Genomic DNA, 22,465 nt, shown 5'->3' on the forward strand with positions numbered 1-22,465 from the left:
ATCTAGTTTAAAGCAGATAATCTGGATTTTATATGGCAGTGTAGAAGGGGTCTAAATGTCAGCATATCTGGCAGTAGCAGAAGGAATAAAAGGCTGCAAAAATGGGTGAGGAGATGCTTACATCCCATATTTCATATGGACCCCTGGGATACTGAATTGAATATGGAGACGTACTCACAGAAAGTGTGAGTGGACCATTACTGTGCTCCTTCCTCTTCTCCTTGCCATCCACTGGATACCCTGGAAATACCCCCACCCCCAACAATAAAGCTGGAAGGATTGTTAAATTAGGTGGACTTTGGCATAGTAGACAAGGAGTAATACCATGGGGAAATGGACAGAAGCATCTTCTATGAGTAGGAAATAAGATGCATTATTTAATATTTGTGTATTTCTGCTTTTGAGGGCCAAAATCACTGTTTTTTTAAAATAATAGCAAAACATGACATCCAAGTGAAACACTAAATAGTTATATAATTAGCTATCCTTATTGAATTTGATGCATTTGAGCTATCCTTATTGAATTTGATGCATGTTAGAATGACCAACAGTCATGGAGAGAAGCAAATACACTTGTCATGGGAAAAGGGAGACTACAGGATGAGGACAAATTCTCAGCTCCATGTGTCACAGCTTATCCCACTTAAGAGAGGCCTGCAAGGGAACTGAAGAGGCAGGCAGGACTGTAAGCTTCCAACCATCCTTTTCTGGAACTAATCCATTGTTTCTACTTTTGTGGAATAAACGAAAGTCAAGATGAATCTTCATAATGACAAGGTACAGATTTTGTCTGCTTCTTGGGCCAAGTGAAATGAAATACACTTATATAATTTATCCTTACGTAGACTGTGAAAAGAGACAAGAAAATTAGTGAAATTGTAAGGGAAGGGATGCTCCCTGGAGTAAGTATTTTTCTTTCCTATATTAATTGTCAACACATATGCTGAGTGATGTTTTTGAGAGGCATTCAGAAATTACTTTCTTGAATAAAACAAATCATGCTCTATATGAAATTGCACACAGAATTTCCCTTTAAACATAAGCCTTAAAAGCTTTAAATGATTTAAAGAAAATGTGGTTTGTCTGGTCTTGAAAACAGAGCTGGCATCTCTCCTGTAAGTCTGGAAGAGAATTTTGTGAAGAATGTAAATTCTACTAGGCTTCAAATGCAGCAAAGATAAACGTTCAGTGCTGGAGCCAAGTAACATCCGCTGCCTCTTGAGACTTTCACATTCTTTGTGGTATTATGAAACATGATATGTACTTGTCCAAACCATAAGAACCTAAGAGGGGCTGTGATGATCAGCATTTTGTTTCCATAATCACCAACTAGGTGTATATGTGACATGAAAACAACAGCATCCTCCCATATCTTCCCTTCCAATTGGGATTCCCAAGCATAAATACCCAGTATTATGCTTAGCAATATTTAACCATCATGACTAGCAGCCAATGGAAGTCTTACATTTATTGTTGGTCTAATCTCATTTAAAATTCATCCAAGTTGACATTCATCCCTACATCTTGAGGTAGCAAAGTCCATTAATTATGCTCTGTGTGAGGAATGGCTTGATTTTTACTTCTCATGGATCTCCCACTGTTCAGTACTATGTATGATGGTTACAGCTGACACTCTGGCACATACACTGAAACACAAGATTCCCCCACAGCAATTACTCATGAGGCAAGGTATTCCAGTGGTGACAACACATGGAATGTTCCAAGTAAGTAACAAGCTCCACCCAAGGCTCAAGGTAAATTCACTCTTTTCATCCAGTCTGTCTCATCTAAGCTCTGTACCTTCCACCTGAGGAATATGAATCATTAACCAGGTCAAAACTAGTGAGGGCTTCTCCTCCTTTCAGTGGACTTCCACCTGGTATGTTACCTGCACCACTGGCTGGAAGCAAAAGAGAGGGAGGCATGTGACTCCCCAGGTGAATCAAATATAGTGAACACATCTGCACACTTGACGGGGATGAGGGACGGGGCCTTATCTGTGGTGGCCCCTCAGCTTTGGAACTCCCTGCCTAGGGATATTAGATCAGCCCCCTCCCTCCTGACTTTTCGGAAGAGAGTAAAAACCTGGCTCTTCGAGCAAGCATTCGGAACCCCGGAATAAATAGTCAAGCTTGACCCAGGAATGGCCAAGACGATGAAATGGATGAAGATTGGAATGAGAGGATATAGCTCTTTTTAAATTGTTATTGCACTTTTTTTGTCTAAACGCACTTAATTGTTTTTGCTTTTTGAATGTATGTATTGATGGCATTGAATTGTGCCGATATGTAGACCGCCCTGAGTCGCCTGCGGGCTGATATGGGTGGGATATAAATAATGTAAATAAATAAAATAAATTAAAAAAATAAGAGTCCTGGCTTGGCTTCCAGAGTCACTGACTATTAATTTCAGTGCCAGGATCCCAATCTAGATTCTCAGGTGGTGGTACAAGCAACTGTGAATTTAGTTGGCTTATCATCTTTCCTTTTAACTTCAAAACACAAGAATAGGTTTGCTGACAAGGAAGACTCCAGAGAAAGAGTAAGTCCTCAGGTGATGGTGCAGCTGCTGTGGATTTTGATGACCCATCTTCATCCATCTCTGAGAGCAAGATTGGGGCTATAAGAAGATCCATGGATCTAATCAACTACCTACAAAATACATTTGAATATGATTCTGTATGACACCTGCATCAGGGTTACTGTTAGTAGTTTACACATGCTGATTTTTTTTGCTAAATGTTTATTTACTAAAAGGAGGGGGTACAGTTTTACTATTTCATTCAGTTTTCCATCCGCAGGGGAAACTTCTTTTTAAGAAAACCCGTAGTCAATCTGTCAAAGCTGCACTGTCTGCCCCATTCAGCTCCAGAAAACAGGAATGTTTCTATATAAGGAAAATTTTAGAAGAAAGGACTTGACAGGAGCAGACAGGCATGGAAATGAATCACTCTGTGTGGGAAAAGGAACAGACTACCTGCAAAGTAGCAAGAGAGAAGGGAGAAAGTGAATAATGCTTCATCGCTCCAAGTGTGATTGCCAGTAGGAGGCCTAGGCATCTAGGAAGGATGCCTGTTTTTTTTATAATCTTGGCCATATTCTAAACTTTCAGAATGACGAGGGCAATTAGCAAAGCCAGTAATTGCAGAACAAGAAGTTCCTTTTGTTTTGCTCAAAAATATATTACTCTTAATATAAGCCAAATGATTAGAAAATCATCCCTATTCTCAGCAAGGCTTCAATACATTTAAGGCTGCAGTAAGCATTTTGTCTTGTGTGTGTCACTCCAAAATGTTTTCTTTTTCTAAATTCCAAGCAAGCCGTCATGCACTTTTCACTTTTATACATCTGTTTCATATCTGTGGTCTGTATAGTGAATAGTAGAATGAGGCAAGATAAACACTCAGTAACACACTTGTGGATATGTGAAGCTTTGGGTGAAGAAAACTACCACTGGTAAAACTGAAAAGGTCAAAACTGTTAAATGCACTTAGATTTTGCCATCTGATACCATTGTTCAAACAGTATGATTGGCACTTTGCTAAGTCCGACTTTAGCATTGCTCTATTATAACATAAATTCCAGACACCAGGGATCTTTGTAGGTTTACATTCATTTACAACCAAAAATTTATTTGGCTGTTATTCTGTCTGGCTGAACACAGATAGGAAATGATTGCACAATAAATACAGTTAACATTAATAAACTTATCCAATCCCTAATAAAAAGTACCTTTGGTGAAAAAAAAAACCCTGAAATACCTTGGTATAGCAATCATTTCAAAAAGAAAGCAATACATAGATGAGTATTTTTCAGGCGTACAGTGAGTTATATATTTTGTGTGTATGTGTTTTTTTAAGCATCCCTATGAAAAATCTCAATGAGGCTGGTCATTGTTGCTCATATTTTATAGCTGGCGACAAGGCTGAAAGTGAGCAATTTCCCCAAGGCCACGCCATTCAATACATCCTTGAATGAGAAAGGATTTTCCAGTCATTTCAAGTCAAACAGCCTACATCATATCCAAGAGCAGATTTTTAAATTAAGATATATTGTCACATTAATAATAAGACTTCATACTTGAATATAATAACACAAGGGGGCTGTCTTCTAAGTAAACATACATAGTTCAGGGCTACACCACATCACATCAGGCAACTATTTCCATTGGCTCTGTCATCCTGCTATGAAAGAAATGATGAATCAAGTCAAATTTGTTCTTGTTTGTTCCTATTTGGGAAAGAGGGAGTAGGACAATTTTGTGTACAATCTCTTAACCTGCAAACCATCATGTCACAGACACATAGGCAGGGTGTTTTCTGCAAAGTAGTGCTGTGCCTACTTAAGACATTAATTTGTTTCTTTCCCCATTCTCATTGCACTTTCTGGAGGCAGTATTTCCATGCACATAAATGTTATGTTTGCAATCATGATTTGATTAACTTCACAATTGTGAAGAGGTACTGCCAAGTACTGTTCGGAATAAATGTTGTATGCTAAATCAGCTATCTACAGCTGACACATATGAATAATAGCTGTGGCATCACACTGATTAGGGTCACCTGGAGCAGTAACTCTTGTTACACTTGCCCCAACTGAGCAGGTGGCATGGGTCACCATACAGAAGAAAAGAGCCTGGAGAAGGTATTGGGTTGGATGAAGAAAAAAATGAATCTGGATCCAGATAAGACAGAGTTGCTTACTATTAAGGGTCTTAACCTGGAGTTGGAAGTATGTCAGCCAGTTCTGGAGGGGGTTACACCCCCCCCCCAAAAGACTGTGTTCATAGATCAAAAGTGCTCCTGGATCAATCTCTCCAAATGTCAACCTAGGTAGATGCAATAGTCAGGAGTGCTTACTACCAGCTTTTCCTGGTACACCGAGCTGTGCTCCTTTCTGTAATTGGAAGATATACAGGTGGTGATGCATGTACTAGGACCTCATCACAATGATATGGGGCAGTGGAGTGATTTGCCAGCTTCTGTGGCGAATCTGTGGGGCAGTGGGGCAATCCTGGTGCCCCACACCTCTCCTGTCTTGCTCTTCACTTCATCCCATGGGGGGGGGGGTGTAGCTTCTAGGCTTCCCCTTGTCCTTTTCTATGCAACACAGGAAGCCTCCCATGTTGCCAGTGCTCCCTCCCGCAACACTTGTACCTCTCTTCAGGCATGGAGCCTTGCCAGAAGTAGGTCCACATCATGTGATGGAATCCGGCAGGCTCTGTGTCTGAAGAGAGGTACAAGTGTCATAGGATGAGCAATTTTGCTTATCTAATGAAGTCCTAAGTCCCCTCAAGGCTAGACTTTTGAAATGCACTTTATATTGGGCTACCTCTGTACCAATTTAGGAAACTTGTGTTTTCAAAAGATGGTAGCCAGATCAGTTATGGGAACATCTAGAAATAAGCATATTACACCTGTACTACAATCAATCACTTGTTGCCAATTAATTTCTGATTAAAGTATAAAGTGTAAGTTTTAGCTTTGATTTCCTACACTGTTTGGGTCCAAGTTATTTGCAGGATTGCTTTCTCCCATATAATTCACCCCTTAGTACACTTAGGTCTTCTGGGGAGTATTTACTTCAATTAGTTAGAAACCGACTGGCAGCAGTGATCCACAGGACCTTTTCATCAGCTGCCCTGTGACTGTGGAATGATCTGCTAAATTAGCTGTCAGAATTTAAAACACAATTAGACCTATCTCTTTCAACAGACCTACCCAGTCAATTTTAAACAATGAATCTTAAATTTACATTTTATTAGAATTGGTGTTTTGGTTGTTGTTCTATTTTTTTAATATGTATACTTTTAATGGTCCTTTGTTTTATCCATATATTTTAACTATGTTGTACCCTGCTTTGAGCCAGTAGAAAAGGTGGCTAACAAATAAAATTGTATTCAGTTCTTGTGGGTTTTTTCGGGCTATATGGCCATGTTCTAGAGGCATTGCCTCTAGAACATGGCCATATAGCCCGAAAAAACCCACAAGAACTGAGTGATTCCGGCCATGAAAGCCTTCGACAATACATTAAAATTGTATTATTATTATTATTACTACCATATTATATTATTATTGGAACTGAGTAGACCTGTGACAAAGTGTGTACATTTCTTCATATGCGACAGAGCTGTACAGAACTCTGGAAAGGGCATATAGTTCAAGAAAAGCCTTCTTAAAGCTGTCATAGAAAAGTCAGTTTGTACAACCTTTCATTACATCAAGAAAATAGAGTTTTCTGTTGCACTCTTAAAAGTAAAAAAGCATGACAGAATTTGTAATAGTCATTGCAATTACAGGCCTTACTCAACTATTAGGAAACATTTTATGTTTCTAAACTGTCAACTGACTCATATATATTTTTTAAGGGGCAACAGTTAATGTTGCCATATGCAAATCAGGCTTATTTATATTGGTGATTAAGACATAACACAACTATTACTTTCAACACTTTATATATTCAAGACAGGTAATCAGCAAAATATGTGGGGGGAACATTAACACAGCTTGGTAATTCGCCCACACCTAACAACTAAAAGTTATTTATCCTTATCAAAGTGATAACGTTCAAGGATGAATTTAAATTGAGCACATCTGTAAACCATTTGGCATGAAATCTCCTCCCTCATTACAGGCCATATCCATTCTATCTGAACATCTGCTCCAAAAGGGGAAAGAATAGCAAACCAAATAAAAACCAAATGCTCCGTTTTAAACTACTTGCCATCATACAGATTTTATAAACAGATAATACATTAATAATATGGACAGCTGCACAGCTCCTTTTGTGTTTTGGGGAGGTCCTCTTTTGCAACAATTGTCAAAGAACAATTGCATCATATTTTCAGGGAATGCTAAACTAATCTGCACCAAGGACCAATTCTGTATTTCCTCTGCATTGAAAAAGGAAAAGATGCAAGGCAAGTGCTCTATGGAAACAAAAGCTCTCCTTGGTTTAGTTCCAACTCCACATTTTAAAATATATCTTGCTATGCAATTGGGATATTAGCCCATGCCCTCATCCCCTGGCATGCACCATCCCAAATGTAAGTAACCATATACAGTAGTAATATATTCCTAGCCCTTTCTGGCCATCAAAGCCAGCTTTAAATAAAAGCAAATCAGACTGCTTCTAGAAGCATCTGAAACACTTGTTATTATCTTGAGTCCAAAGCAACAAAATTACAAAACTTAAGAAAGAAACTTAAGAATGCCAGTCTTTGGACTTTTGTACCTGAACCAAGACAAAATCAAAATACCTGAGAACGAGTTTGAGACTAATTTCTGAATTCATATAGAAATACAGTGCTATAAACTTCTCTAAGGTAATCTTGGTATTTAAAAGTTATCACAAGTATCTTAAATTGAATTTTGAGTGCAAGGAGAAAAGAGTATAAGCTGGTGCTCAGACAGCTAGCCCATCAGAAGGCAGGACACTGTTTTGTGACAAGAGATGTTTCCAAAGTGTTGTTAGAGGAGCACCCCCATATAAAGGTGATTAATGTTCTGGAGCTGAGTGCATAGTTTGCATACCAATTCCACACACTGAATACTGCACCCTGCAATATCATCTCTGTACCATTGAACATGATGGGTTGCCCCACATAATTCTGGTTCTTCAAAATGCAAATCTTTACACCTTAGAAACCTATCTGCTACAAGCAAGCAAGAAAGATTAAATTGGCTCCTTAACTTTTCTTGGAAAGTAAAGTAAATGGGGAAAATAAGTGTACTGAAATGACAGGGGGAAATTTTGTGTGTGTGCATGGAAAAGAGAAAATGGTGGAGACCGAGAATATTGCTAATATTTTAGATCTGTCCACCATGAACAGTTGCACAAAGTCATGTACTGTGTATATCCCTTCTTCTGGGGAAGAAAAACATTCACATGCAGCTACCTGTCTGTACAAGAGATTGGTGCTCTCAGCCTGTTAGAATAATTGGACTCAGTTGGTGTATCCCTTCTGCCTTTGTAAGAGGAATAGGTTCTCCCAGAAGCATCTGATGGCTAGTTTTATATGTGTCAAGACGACAAGGTGCCCCAGTGGTCCCAGGTGCTATCTTCTCTCTACATACCCACCACCTTGCAACTAAATATGCTTGGAAAGGTGGTTCTACTCTGAAGCCCTGATCATTTTATGGAACAATGAACCCAGAAGGAAAAGAACCTGTCATCTTTGGGATCCATCATTTTCAGGATAAGTCCTTTGTCTCTTCTTTTCTGGAATGACTGTCTTATACAATCCTTCATTAAAATAGACAGCATCTAGTTTGCTGTAGGCAATCGTGTGGAAATGGAAAGGGATTTTTTGCTCTGAAGGATTTGCACAACAAGCCACAACTGCTAATCATTTTCCTCCCACTGGGTTTTCCATTCTGCACAGAACATATTCTGTCCATCATACAGCTACAGTTGTCCATGATCATTAATTGCTTGTTGATAAACAAGCAAATAAACAACTACTATTTCTGGTCCTCTGGAATTCAGCAAACTAGATTTTTCTCCCCATTAAGCATATATATATATATATAGAGAGAGAGAGAGAGAGAGAGAGGGAGAGAGAGAGAGAGAGAAACTAAATAATTAAAATTCTCTTCTGAAATATGAAACATCATTTATTTGAGACACTGATATTCACAAAAGCAGTCTTGTGCTAGGGAATACAAATGGTTTGAGTCCTTATTTGTGCTTTAGCAATGGTGCCCAACAATATACCAACAATTGGAAAGCTGTATCATGGATTGCAGAGGTGAGAGATGGGTGGAAACCGGATGGTTCAATATGGTGGGTTACTGCTGATTAGAAAACACCTATGCATTTTTAAAACATCTCTGCTCTGATCTTCTGCCCCTTTGATTCAGAATGACACCTAGGAGCTGAAGGGGATAAGAGGAATTGGTGGCATAAATGAAGAAAAAAAGAGATTTTGGATACAAAATATTTTAGATACAAAAATAAACTGAGATGCTATAATGTTTTTGGGAGAGAGCTGACAGATTTTGAAACAACAACGAATGGAAAATAATTCTGGAAAAATTTCCTAAGAGAAAAAAATATTTGAGTGTTTGTATTGGGTGCAGGGGACCAGTGCTTTATTTATTTACTTACTTACTTACTTATTTTATGTCAGTCAAAAGCATTGCATAAATAAACATGTATAGAATTGATAAAATAGCGGGAACAGAAGTAGCTAAATGATTTTTAACCAAAAACAGGCAACAGTGGCCACATTGTCTGTAGTTTTAAACAGCTCTTCCTCTGTGCATGAGGCAGGGCATTGTGGGCAAGCATACAGATGCTGAGTTGTTTGTTCTGCTTCACAGTCGCATAAGGTGGAGGATTCTTCTAGGTTTGGCCAGGCTGTCTTTTGATCTGCCAACTCCACTTCTGAGTCTGTTCAGGGACTTCCAAGTTGCCCATTCTTGGTTTGCCCCTGGAGGCAGTGGGGGACCATCCAGTTGGAATTGCCTTGTTTAGCTGCCCACAAGGATATTCTTGCTGTTGCTGGAGGAACATTAAGAGGAGTGGTGGTTCTCATGAAACTTTTCCTTGATTTGAGTCTGCTGGGTGGGAGGAGGTGAATAGCCATGCAGTGGGCGGCTTTCACAATGTTCAACCTTATTTCTCTCACAGTTAGCAGCAACTTCCCGTTGCACATCGGGAGGGGGGGAGCAATGCCAGCTGAGACATCTTGTGATTATTCTACATGTTTCATTCAGTGCCAGTGCTGATGTGCAGTCATCCTGGTTGGCCATGTTGACTACAAAATGGCTTTGGGGCACTTCCTTGCCAGTATGTATGGACTCCCTGGACCAGACTACTCCTGGTGTAGACACGGCCTCCATTTGCCTTTAGTATAGGGCTGTCACTTAAGGGTTCTCACTAGTTGCCTGATTACCCCAGGTGAGTAGAAAACACCTATAGGGTGCTTGAAAAACTAGAGGATGGGAAAGTTACTCTTTTGAACCACATTTCCAGAATTGTATTCCATAATGGCATCTACTAGCTGGACGAGAAGGGGTTGAAGTTTTCTAAGTTCAAAGTCCCTTATTTTGTGCTAATTGTTCAACATGTAACTAGCCTAGGAGTAAACAAAATGGTGCTCTCCTAATGTTTTGGATGACAATTCCTATAATCCTGAATGACTGGCCATTGGTTTATGGTACTTTACATATGGTCAGCTCAACTGAACTCGCAACAGTGACTGGGCTGGAATTCTAACATGAGAACTACTAACTGATTTGTTTTGAAAATGCTCTGCTATATCTTCTCCAACAGATAATACTTAGTAAATTAAGATAAGGATTGTGGTGGTAAGATGTTTTTCTTCCTTCTATATGTCTGATTTTTCTTTTTCAGAGAAGTGTCTGCATCCTTCTGCTTACTTCTTCTTTACCCTACGGCTGTCATGGGGAAAGTAATTAAAGTGAATTAAAGTGAAGTGAAGGTTAATTAGTTGTTTGCTTTAATGCACCTGCCTTTACCAGAAAAATATCCTGGAAACTAGTTTGCATTGAGTCTTCATGATCCCATAAAAATGAGTACTCTTCTTCTTTTTCCCACTTAAATAATACTAATCAGAGTTGAAAAAAATGAAGTAACAGCCCCTCCCCCAATAAAAATCTGTGTCTCATATGAATTTTTTCTTTAGTCTCTAAATTTCTAGCATTGCAACAAGTATTTTTCTGACTTACTGTGACTCCATCACATTGTTGTATTAGCAAGTTTTTTTCAAAGACTGCAAGAGTATTACTTGCCCAAGGCCACCCAGTGGGGTTTCCATGGCTGAGCAGGAATACAGATTCTGGTCTCCAGAGCCATAATCCAACACTCCATGCTGGCTTGCTGGTAAAAATACAATGGAACTAAATCAAATAATAAATAGTCTGCTGGCCTTTCAAGACACACAAAATCAATTGTTGGAGTTGGCCACTTCCTAATGTCTATGGTGAGCTTCATTTTATGTTACTATTATATACTATTGATGACAGCTAGCAAGTTGAGAGTGTCATTAGGAAAGTGAGTGAGAGCAGTTAGATGTGGGGGCTGCACTCTCATATGTTTAATGAGGATTTTTTTGTTAAAAAACTCTTCACCTATTTATCTTTGATACATTCAGAACATATTTTCCATATTGTCTTTCACTATTTACCTCATATAAATGTGTTAAAATTTTCATCTATGTTGAGTTTATTTGCAAACAAACCAAGCCTGAAAAAAACTGATTTCTCTGCTTGGATGCTAGGCAGATACCTTTGAAAATGAACTTGTCCTTTGCTTGCAGCACACACTGATCTCCATTGAAGAGAAAAACAAAGGGAACTTTTAGTCCACTTGGAAAAAATTGCCAAGTTAACTATTGTATTTTTCCAGAGCCTCTGCCAAAGCTGAACAAACAGCCAGACCACACTTAAGAAGAAAGTGTTTCCAAAGAAAACAAAAATCAATCCAAAGCAATTTTGCATTTCATGGTACCTCAAAAGTACCTCATTTAACTTTTACTATTCTATTAATGCAAGAAACTCATTACCTAAAAAGTACCATGTGCACGCTCTTTCTCCAACCTGAAGCCCTCTTGAAGGTTTGGACTTCTACTCCCACCTGCCTCAGCCAATGGGATCACCAGATAAAGATGCCAATCAAAACATTTGCAGCACACCAGATTAGGGATGTTTGTTGTTGTTTATTCGTTCATTCACTTTCGACTCTTCATGACCTCATGGACCAGTCCACACCAGAGCTCCCTGTCGGCTGTCGCCAACCCCTGCTCCTTTAAGGTCAAGCCAGTCACTTCAAGGATACCATCCATCCATCTTGCCCTTGGTCAGCCCCTCTTCTTTTTTCCTTTTATTTTCCACAGCATCATTGTCTTCTCCTAGTTTTCCTGTCTTCTCATTATGTGGCCAAAGTACTTCATCCTTCCCTCCAGTGAGCAGTTGAGCATTATTTCCTGGAGTATGGACTGGTTTGATCTTCTTGCGATCTAAGGCACTCTCAGAATTTTCCTCCAACACCACAGTCCAAAAGCATCTGTCTTCCTTTGCTTAGCCTTCCTTATGGTCCAGCTCTCACATCGATAGGTTACTATGGGGAATACCATTGCTTTAATTATGTGGATCTTCATTGCCAGTGTGATAGTAAAAGTTAAATGAGGTACTTTTGAGGTACCATGAAATGCAAAATTGCTTTTACTATTCAACTTTTCATTATTTTATCAAAATTGCTCTGGGTGGGGGATAGTTGATCATTAACTCTCTCTGTTCACCCAGGATGAATCTGTCTCATTGTTATCAGTCTCCAAATCAGCCATAATAACCCCACTGTTGATTGTGTAAACAGAATTTATGTACAAGTTTTCTAAAAGGTAAAGGATCAAGCCCAGAGGTTAGAGCAGGAGTTTAGTAAGTGGCTACCTGTTGCTAATGTTAATAAATAAATCTCAGTTCCTATATATATTTTTTAAAAATGGCATTACATACCATATTGCTGTGAATACAGAAGGATATAATAGAAGGAGGATTAGGGATCCACATATCATGAAAGCCCTTATTTCAGTAGTAGTTACATATTCTATTCTTTAGCAAGTTGTAGACCATGAAAGGATGTTTCATACCCTGTAATAATCCCATTTAAGCAAGAGACAGTCCCAATTCAACCACTGTCATTCCACTTTTTCAGCAGCTTTTAAAACATCCCAGTTTGAAGTCTTACAAACTGAATTCAAAGTGCAAATGTTGTTTGCAGTCAGTTAACACAATACAAGGTCAAGGAGAGAAAAAACATGGAATTTTGCCTTTTGTTATGGGATCAGGCAAAAACAATCTGCCACAGCCTCTACTCACTTGTCTGATCTTCCTCTTTAATAACTTCTGCCATCCCGACAACACTCTGATGTTGCTTGGACACAGATGCCCCAGTTTGCATCTGTGGAATGCCAGACAGCATGCTGTTTTCATATCGTGTGATGGTTAAATTGCTGAGAGGCCTTTGGTAAATGACTGTTAGAAGCTGTTGAGAACACCAAGTACACAATGACCTTATTTGTTAAACCATGGTTTAGCATGATTTGAAACAGACAGAACAAACTGCAAAGAAGTTAGAGCCCAAATGCTCCCTCTTCTCTTCAAGCATTGCCTTGAGAAGGAGTTTAAAAGGCTTCACTTAAGTTTTCACAGAATTGTGGGTTTATCCCTTTTATTCTGCTCTGAAAGACTAGAGTTAACTTACGGCTTCTTCTTTAATTAAAACAAACTGGTTTGAAACATACTACTGCCAAAATTAACCATAGTCAACTATTGTGATTTGGCATAGGGCTTAATAATAACCATAGCTTACTATGATTTGAAACAAGTCACCGTTAATATTGTCTACAGTACACAATGATAATTGGCACAGGCAAGCCAAGTGCATCATGCAGCCTCACAAGACTTTTTTTGTGGTTCTCAGCCTCAGACCTATTTTATTTGCCATTACAAATCACCCCTTCAAAAAATTTTAAAAGGTGGTGCTGCCCTATTTTTCAAAATCAGAAGTGGATTTGTAATCATGTCCCTGTTTGTTTCTTTACGGTCATTTTTGTGCCTTGTGCAGCACCCAATTTCCTGGGGCTGAAAATTGGTCCTTGGAACACCATAGGTACCCGCCCTTTTTCTTACCATGATATTTGAAATAGGTCAATATCATGCCATCTTTTTTTTTTTTTTGCATAGTTTCGATGCACTCCAAAAGTTTGGTAAGACAGACTTTTCTTCCCAAAATTTGTAATCTTTGTTCTGTGAATAAGGCCATCTCTCCCCACCGCCACCCCCCAAAACTTAAATAGGAGATTATTCATTTGACACACTACATCACAGAAGGGATTCACTGCCACAGGAAATGCTAATTGCTGCTCATTTTCAGTGCTTGTTTTAAATGACCGTATTCATTTATGGCATAAAACAGGAATGGAAGACTGTGACTTTCCCAAATGTTGTTGAACTATAAGTCTTACAGTGCTTTATCACAACCTACAAACTATAAAGGGCCCCCTGGTGGCGCAATGGGTTAAACTGCAGAGCTGCTGAACTTGTTGACTGAAAGGTTGGCGATTTGAATCCTGGGTGTGGGGCGAGCTCCTGCTGTTCACCTCAGCTTCTGCCAATCTAACACTTTGAAAACATGCAAATGTGAGTAGATCAATAGGTACTGCTTCTACAGGAAGGTAATGGTGCTCCATGAAGTCATGCTGGCCACATGACCTTGGAGGTGTCTATGAACGATGCCTACGCTGGCTTAGAAATGGAGATGGGCACTACTCCCCAGAGTCGGACATGACTAGACTTAATGTCAGGGGGAACTTTTACCTATAACTTAAACACTATACACCTGAAGGTAGTGGAAGCCTGATAGGTTCACAGCTTGTTCACATCATGTTAAATCATGGTTAGTTATTCTGACCACTATAGAAGGATTATTAATTAGCTAAATAACTGAGCAAAGCAATGAACATGTTTGTAAGAACAGTAGCTGTAAAAATTTTGTTTGTTTTTGACCAGCTGTCATACAGATAAGATAGGATCTTAAAATAGGCATCCCAGAACAGCTGTGTCTTAAGTTTTCTGCTATTTTTATAACACTTTTATTAAAAGGTATTTCAACCACTAAGAAAACTGGTGAATTTTCCAGAGAATATCAAATCAAGGATACATATTGTCCTGCTTCATAAAATCTGCCTTAAGCATTTCAGGTGAATATAACCATTGTTAACACTCTGCCAGAAAGAGATATGTGCTCCACTTAGGGACCTTCTGCACTGTTTGAACAAGGGAGAAAGAAAAAGAAATGAACCCTGCCATTTCCCTAAAGGAAAGCAGACAGCATGCATCTTGTGCTTTTATGTGTGGCATAAAGAAGGCAATAGTTACCACAATGTGTCATTTTCTCTCCAAGCTCAAATGCTTCCTACTGAGCTTCCTGAATATATTCTTCTGAGCTTCCATTTTTAATTCATTATCATACCTCCACTTTTCCTTATATCTCTTTCTTTCTGGCAAGGCTTTCCCCACAGATGGGATACACCTATTGACTGCCTGCTGGATATCTTTTAAGTAAGGGAGAGATGGGATTTTAAGGGCAAGTATCAAGTCAGAAGTTGTGTTCCTCTTTTGACTGGTAGGGTGTGTGACTTGCAGTATTGCAGAAAAAGTCTTGTTACACATTTCCAGTGATACAGAAGTACATTGGAAACGTTAGTTAAGAGTGCCCCAACGTAATAGCTGTTGCTTGGCCTGGGATTCACTTTGACATAAGAGCAGCATTTTGAGTTAAGAGCTAGCACCAGAGGCAGCGTAGTGCGAGAGTACAGGGCTTTAGGTCTTCAAGGGTACAGGCTTCATGCCTCGTGTTCTGGTCAGCTTTGGGAGAGTGCGGTCTCTTTTGTTCTTGTCCACTTTGAGGAACTCTGGATTAGTTGATTCTGTGTGACTTTTGTTCCTGGTATGTTTGGCTTCATGAAGAGAGAGAGAGAGAGAGAGAGGGAGAGAGAGAGAGAGAGGGAGGGAGGCTGGAATGAGTACAGTATGAAGACAATGATGCTTCTGCCTCTTCACTTTGTGCTTTCTGCTTCCTTGCCACAGCTTTGTGCTTCTACCATTTTAAAGTTGATCTTTCTTTTTTATGGTTCCATGTGAATGTGCAGGTTTTGCCTTGCTGTTACACTGGCCAACACACATTTTGTTGCCTCAAATGTGTTTCCTTGCCACTGGTGGGACTCAGCCTGTGTTTGAGCCTGAATCTGTGATTGTGTTTCCCCCTTCTAACATTTCTGGGTCTGACTTGGATAGTGAACCTGATGTGGTCAATGAGGATGAAGTGCAAAATGGAGACAATTTGGACAATTTGGTGTGCCCTCATGTAGTTGAAAAAGAACAGATAGTGCCAGGAAAGAAGTGGACACTAAAGGGAATAACTGGTCCCAGCTTTGAGGTAGATGTGGCAGAGATCCCAGTCAAATACAAAACTTTCTGTGGAAAGTGGAAAGTAGGGGTCTTGTCAGACTTGGAGGTCCCTGTGTTAATAGGGAACAATCTGTCAGAACATACCCTGAAGATCAATGCTGTGACTAGAAGCCAGGCAGAAAGAGCGGGAATTTCTGAGGAAAGAAAATCCACCTCAGAAATGGCTCCAGGCTCAGACTGTAACAACGCAGAAGAGTTCCCTATAATGTTGCCATCTAGTCAGCCAGCTGAGTTCATGAGGGAACAGCAACATGCTGAAGATTTAAAGGGCCTGTGGGAATTAGTACAAACTGAAGAGACTAAACCCACTGAAACGAAACCAGTTATCTTCAAGAATGTAGATAACAAGTTATTTAGGACGGTCAGGCTTGGGGAAAAGAGCTTGTGGAAAATGGCTAGAACTCAGGAAATCAGGCCCACAGAAGTAAAACCTGCCATCTATAACACCAGAGGGATTAAACTAGTGAAAGTAGTGAGATCAAGAGAAGCCCTGAATGAGGCAGTAAAAGAACAGCTTGGAGAAGACAAGGGGCCTGTGACAAGACAGACAGTAGATCAGGGTCTTGTCACTGAAGCAGATATGACCGTAAAAAGCGCAGGAGGTCTGGAGTGTGGCTCAGACCCAGTTTTGGCAGTGGAGACACATTTAAGGCATAGAAAAGACATTGACAGTGCCAAGGAGGTTGTGGCAAAGGCGGCAGACTGGCACCAGAAAGTTCAGCCAGGGACTCCAAGCCGTTTGTCTCTCATCAGGGGAGCCACAAGGCTAGCTGCGGTAGCCGGGAGGGTGGTCCAGGAAGATGAGGGGGACAAAGGTGACGGAGCTGACCCTAGGCTGGATGGCGTGGTCGAGAGACTGGCACCGAGGGTGACCAAGGGGCCCGTCATGGTGGCCGGGGAAGCCGAAAAGCCAGGAACCAGAAGCACAGTTGAGTCAGTCCCCGAGGGGCCGGTCGTGTGTTCCAGCGAGGCCAGAAGGGGAACGGTCAGCGGCCCGAAAATAGCTGAAACTGCCTCGACGTTGCAGAAGATAGTGCAGGAGAGAGAGAGAAGGGGAAAGGCGATGGTCGGCAGCCCAGCGAGATCTGAAATCGCCTCAGCATCAAAGCAGACGGTGCAGGAGGGAGAGAGGAGGAGAGAGGCAGCGGTCAGCGGCCCAGAGAGGTCTGAGACTGCCTCAACATCGAAGCAGACGGTGCAGGAGGGAGAGAGGAGAAGAAAGGCGATGGTCAACAGCCCGGAGAGGTCAGAGATCGCCTCAGTTTTCGAAAAGAAGCAACGGCTGGAGAGTGAGAGCGAGGTGGAGTGGTCTCGTGGTCATCTGGAGAGGAGGGAGGTCATCCCTCGAGGAGGCCAGCGAGTCATCCATCAAAGTCAGGGGACAGCAGAGGAGAAGCCCTCACGACATCGAAAAGGGACAATGTTTGGTACCTTTGGTTCAGTACCAGCAGGACTGAGATTAAGCTGTGAGACATTGTGCTCAGGACATTGGACATTGCCCAGAGAACCAAATTTTCACAGAACCAAAGTTGTAGGAAAACTTTCTCCAGAGACTGAGGGGAATGGTGCTCTGTCTAAATGGGGGAGAGTGTGTTCAGTTGGTTGTTTGTCGAATTTGGAGGGAAAAGTTAGATTGTGTAGTACCGGGCAAGAACAGCAGGTGGAGCTGGTGCGTAAAGTCCAGAGAGTGCTGTATGGTGATAGCACTGTCTCAGCTTCAGCCTGGGAGGAAACATCTGAAGATAGTGATATGGGGTTCGAGATAGCCGTTGGTAATGATAAATTGAGAGTCGGGAATAGAGTTTGTGGCATTGGATGAAATAGGAAAAGGTTCAGCCCCTTTATATTTTGCCATGCCGGGTTGTTCCCAGTTTAAATTTGAGTATACCAACTAAGCAAAAGAAAACCCCAGGGTAACTTTAGGAAGTTACAGCAAGATATCTTCAATACAAGTTTCATTGCTATACAGATAGCACAGATTAATTATTTGCAGTTTAAAACAATTGATTGCAAGTTAAAAATGATACCTTGAATGTGTATCGATGTTATTTATTGCATTGTCAAGATTGGTATAGTGGTTATACAGGTAATATTGCACTATAGAATGTATTATGTAATATAATGCATTGTATTTAACATGTTTTTTTCTATTACAGGTTTGTATAATTGTACTAACTGTTATTTTGCATTACAGGATTGCTTGTATAAAATGCATAGAGTAAATGTATTGTTTGCAATTGCTGTTTAGAATATATATGCAATGTAATGTTAGTTAGGATTAGTAACCTGTTAGATAGGAATGTTTAGTATTACAGAATGTTTAGGTATGTTAGATAGCATATAGGAATGCAGACAGAGTGCCCTTGCCTTAGTTTAGGTTAGGATAGATTGCTAGGTGCAGGAAAAGGGAGTTAAGTTAAGGTTAGGTCTCTTTATGAGAAACCCCTTTCTTGCAGACTGTAAATTAGAAATTTAAGTCTTACAGCAAGGATTTAAGGCAGGGAGGAATTGTCATGAAACTGACCTTTTTGGCAGGAAGGCTGAAGCCTGGAAAGTCAGTAGCTGACATGGTCTGGGTTAGGCAAGAGATCCAGAGGCAGGAGGGAGGAGTCAGCCGACTCCTGATTGGTTAGGACAGTCAGCCCCCTCGATGGACTGTCACCTTGTCGTGGTGAGGGGGCTTGCGTGTTCCGATGAACCTGTGGGCACAACAACTGGAGTCGTGCACTCCCAGGAGTGGCCGCGGGGGAGGTCCCAGACCAAGCACAGTCCGAAGACCCAAAGACCTCAACGGCGGAGCAGGCGGAGGATAACATGGCACATGTTACAACGGCTGCGAAGGCGGAAGAAGGCTGCAACAGACTGAGAAGCCATGGTCATTGTGTTAAACTACATCACCAGTGGAACCTCATCTGTGAAGACTGTGTGTTGTTCAGTTGTGCACTGACCTCCACACATTAAAAAAACCCACGCACAGGCGTCTTCCAAAGAAAATAAAAACCAAGCAACCAAAGTCCCATGGCGATCAGCGAGTGGCGACGGGGGCAGGACTGTGAAATCTGGAAGCCCCTAGTCACAGACTGGCACATGGGCGGTGGGTACGGACTCAGTCGCTCTACCTCAAGGTCCGAGGCAGTTGAGTAGTTCGGCAGCTGTATCCGCGACTGAGCAGCCCTTTTGAGGACCCACTCTGCTCACCCCACACGGGGAGGGGGCTAGAAAAGGTGCCCTAAACATAGTCTGCCTCACTTATCCCTGACTGGACTGCCGCGTCCAGTGGGGTCACCACCCTGCGGCCAAAAAAGGAAAATGAACTTCGGTACGTGGAACGTACGGACTCTGATGGACAACAGTGACAGTGAACGCCCCGAACGCAGAACTGCCATCATCGCAAGGGAGCTGGGACGCTTCAACATCGACATAGCAGCCCTTCAGGAGACCCGGAGAGCAGGAGAGGGACTGCTGAAGGAAGAAAAAGGAGGCTACACCTTCTTCTGGAAGGGACTGCCTGAAAAAGACCAAAGAATGCACGGAGTTGGCTTTGCCATCAGGAATGATCTGGTGAAACATCTGTCCGAAGCACCCACTGGCATCAACGAACGACTCTCAACCCTCCGAATCGATCTTGCCAAAAACCAACGGGCAACCATCATAAGTGCCTATGCACCAACACTAGATGCTGACGAAGACATCAAGGAGAAATTCTACTGTCAGCTGGACACCGTCCTATCAGGGATACCTAAGGAGGACAAAATCATTCTCCTGGGGGACTTCAATGCAAGAGTCGGGCGAGACTTCGACCTGTGGCCAGGGACCATCGGAAAAGACGGGGTTGGAAACAGCAACTCGAATGGCATCCTGCTTCTCACCAAATGTGCGGAGCACAACCTTGTCATCACCAACATGCTCTTCCGCCAGAAAAACAAGTTCAAGACATCATGGAAGCACCCCCGGTCAAAGCACTGGCACCTCTTAGACTATGTAATCACACGTGCCAGAGACCGGCGTGACGTACTCCTCACAAGAGCCATGACAGGTGCTGACGACTGCTGGACCGACCACAGGCTAATCCGATCCACGATGGCTATCAAGATCGCCCCCAAGCGCAGACTCCAAGGAAGAAAGACAAGGCGCAAAATGAACACCCAAGCCCTTCAGGAGCCCTCCAGGCGAGCCCATCTCCAAACAGCACTCAAGGACCATCTACCCACAGTACACCCCGAAAATGTTGAGGAACATTGGAACAAACTGAAGACCTCCATCATCCAAGCCTGCGAAGAATCTATTGGATACCAAGCCAAGAAACATCAAGACTGGTTTGACGAAAATGACATCGAGATCCAACAGCTAATCGGCAAGAAAAGGAAAGCCTTCCAAACATGGCAGAGAGACATCAACTGTGCTGCTAAGAAAAAGATCTACGCCAGTGCAAAAGCTGAGGTCCAAAGAAGGACAAGAGAACTCAAGAACATCTGGTGGACAAAGAAGGCTGAAGAAATCCAACACCTGGCAGATACCCATAATGCTCAAGGATTTTTCAAAGCCACAAAGGTCATCTATGGGCAGAGAAACCATGGCATACAGCCTCTACGCTCATCAGACGGAACCAAACTCCTGAAGGACCAAAACGCAATTGCACTACGTTGGAAAGAACACTACCAAAGCCTCCTAAACCGCAGCTCCAGTGTGGCCGAAGAGGTCCTCTCACAAATCCCGCAACAACAAACCAGGGATGAGCTTGCAGCACTGCCTAGTTTGGAAGAAGTCAGCAATGCCATCAGCCAACAAAAGAACAACAAAGCCAGCGGACCGGATGGGATCCCTGCTGAAATCTTTAAAGAGGGAGGACCTGCGCTGACACACCAACTCCACCAGCTCATAGAAAAAGTGTGGGTGACCGAGAAAATCCCAGCAGACTTCAAGGATGCCACCATCATCACCCTCTTCAAAAAAGGGGAAAGAACAGACTGCGGAAACTATCGAGGTATCTCCCTTCTAACCTCTGCTGGGAAAATCCTCGCAAGAATCCTTGCAAACCGCCTTCTGCCCCTCTCAGAAGACACCCTCCCAGAATCCCAGAACGGCTTCCGCCCCTCCAGAGGAACTGTGGACATGATCTTCACTGCACGACAGCTCCAAGAAAAATGCAGGGAACAAAACCAACCTCTGTACATGGCATTCATCGACCTTGCAAAGGCATTCGACACAGTGAATCGCAGCGCTCTCTGGACCATCCTCCAAAAAATCGGGTGCCCAAGCAAATTTGTGACCATCCTGCGGCTCCTCCATGATGACATGATGGCAACAGTCTTGGACAGCAATGGCTCCCAAAGTGACCCATTTAAGGTGGAATCGGGTGTCAAACAGGGATGTGTTATTGCCCCAACTTTATTCTCCATCTTCATCGCCATGATACTTCACCTTGTTGATGGGAAGCTTCCCACCGGAGTGGAAATCATCTATCGGACAGACGGCAAGCTATTTAACCTCAGCAGACTGAAAGCCAAAACCAAGGTCACAACAACATCTGTTATAGAACTCCAGTATGCTGATGACAATGTCGTCTGTGCGCATTCAGAAGAAGATCTACAAGCCACTCTCAACACCTTTGCAGAAGCATACACAAAGCTTGGCCTGTCACTGAACATCGAGAAAACCAAAGTGCTGTTCCAGCAGTCACCAGCCATCCCCTCTCCAATGCCAGAGATACAGCTTAATGGTGTAACATTAGAAAATGTCGACCATTTCCGCTACCTTGGCAGCCACCTCTCCACCAAAGTCAACATCGACGCCGAAATACAACACCGCCTGAGCTCTGCAAGTGCAGCATTTTCCCGAATGAAGCAGAGAGTGTTTGAGGACCGGGACATCCGTAGGGATACTAAGGTGCTTGTCTATAAAGCTATTGTCCTCCCAACCCTGCTCTATGCCTGTGAGACGTGGACTGTCTACAGACGTCACATGCAGCTCCTGGAACGATTCCATCAGCGCTGCCTCCGGAAAATCCTGCAAATCTCCTGGGAAGACAAGCGGACAAACGTCAGCGTGCTGGAGGAAGCAAAGACCACCAGCATTGAAGCGATGGTCCTCCAACATCAACTCCGCTGGACAGGCCACGTTGTCCGGATGCCTGACCACCGTCTCCCAAAGCAGTTGCTCTACTCCGAACTCAAGAACGGAAAACGGAATGTTGGTGGGCAGGAAAAGAGATTTAAAGATGGGCTCAAAGCCAACCTTAAAAACTCTGGCATAGACACTGAGAACTGGGAGGCCCTGGCCCTTGAGCGCTCCAGCTGGAGGTCAGCTGTGACCAGCAGTGCTGCAGAATTCGAGGAGGCACGAGTGGAGGGTGAAAGAGAGAAACGTGCCAGGAGGAAGGCGCGTCAAGCCAACCCCGACCGGGACCGCCTTCCACCTGGAAACCAATGCCCTCACTGCGGAAGAAGATGCAGAGCAAGAATAGGGCTCCAC

General features: G+C 42.3%; 1 protein-coding gene across 4 annotated transcripts in view; it reads right to left on the minus strand.

The window, feature by feature from the left end:
- TMEM200A (transmembrane protein 200A) overlaps positions 1 to 22,465 on the minus strand; it is a 78,352-nt gene that overhangs the window by 25,085 nt on the left and 30,802 nt on the right. The window contains exon 3 of one of the 4 annotated variants that reach the window (XM_067466764.1): positions 12,842 to 13,007. The exons of 2 other annotated variants lie outside the window; for them this stretch is intronic. The gene's annotated coding sequence lies outside the window, so the exon portion shown is untranslated. Of the gene's footprint in view, positions 1 to 10,693; positions 10,723 to 12,841; positions 13,008 to 22,465 lie in introns of those variants that run through there. One more of the 4 variants, XM_067466767.1, reaches the window with a different exon arrangement.

The sequence above is a fragment of the Anolis sagrei genome, chromosome 1 (assembly GCF_037176765.1).
Source record: "Anolis sagrei isolate rAnoSag1 chromosome 1, rAnoSag1.mat, whole genome shotgun sequence".
In the NCBI taxonomy this organism is placed as follows: domain Eukaryota; kingdom Metazoa; phylum Chordata; class Lepidosauria; order Squamata; family Dactyloidae; genus Anolis; species Anolis sagrei.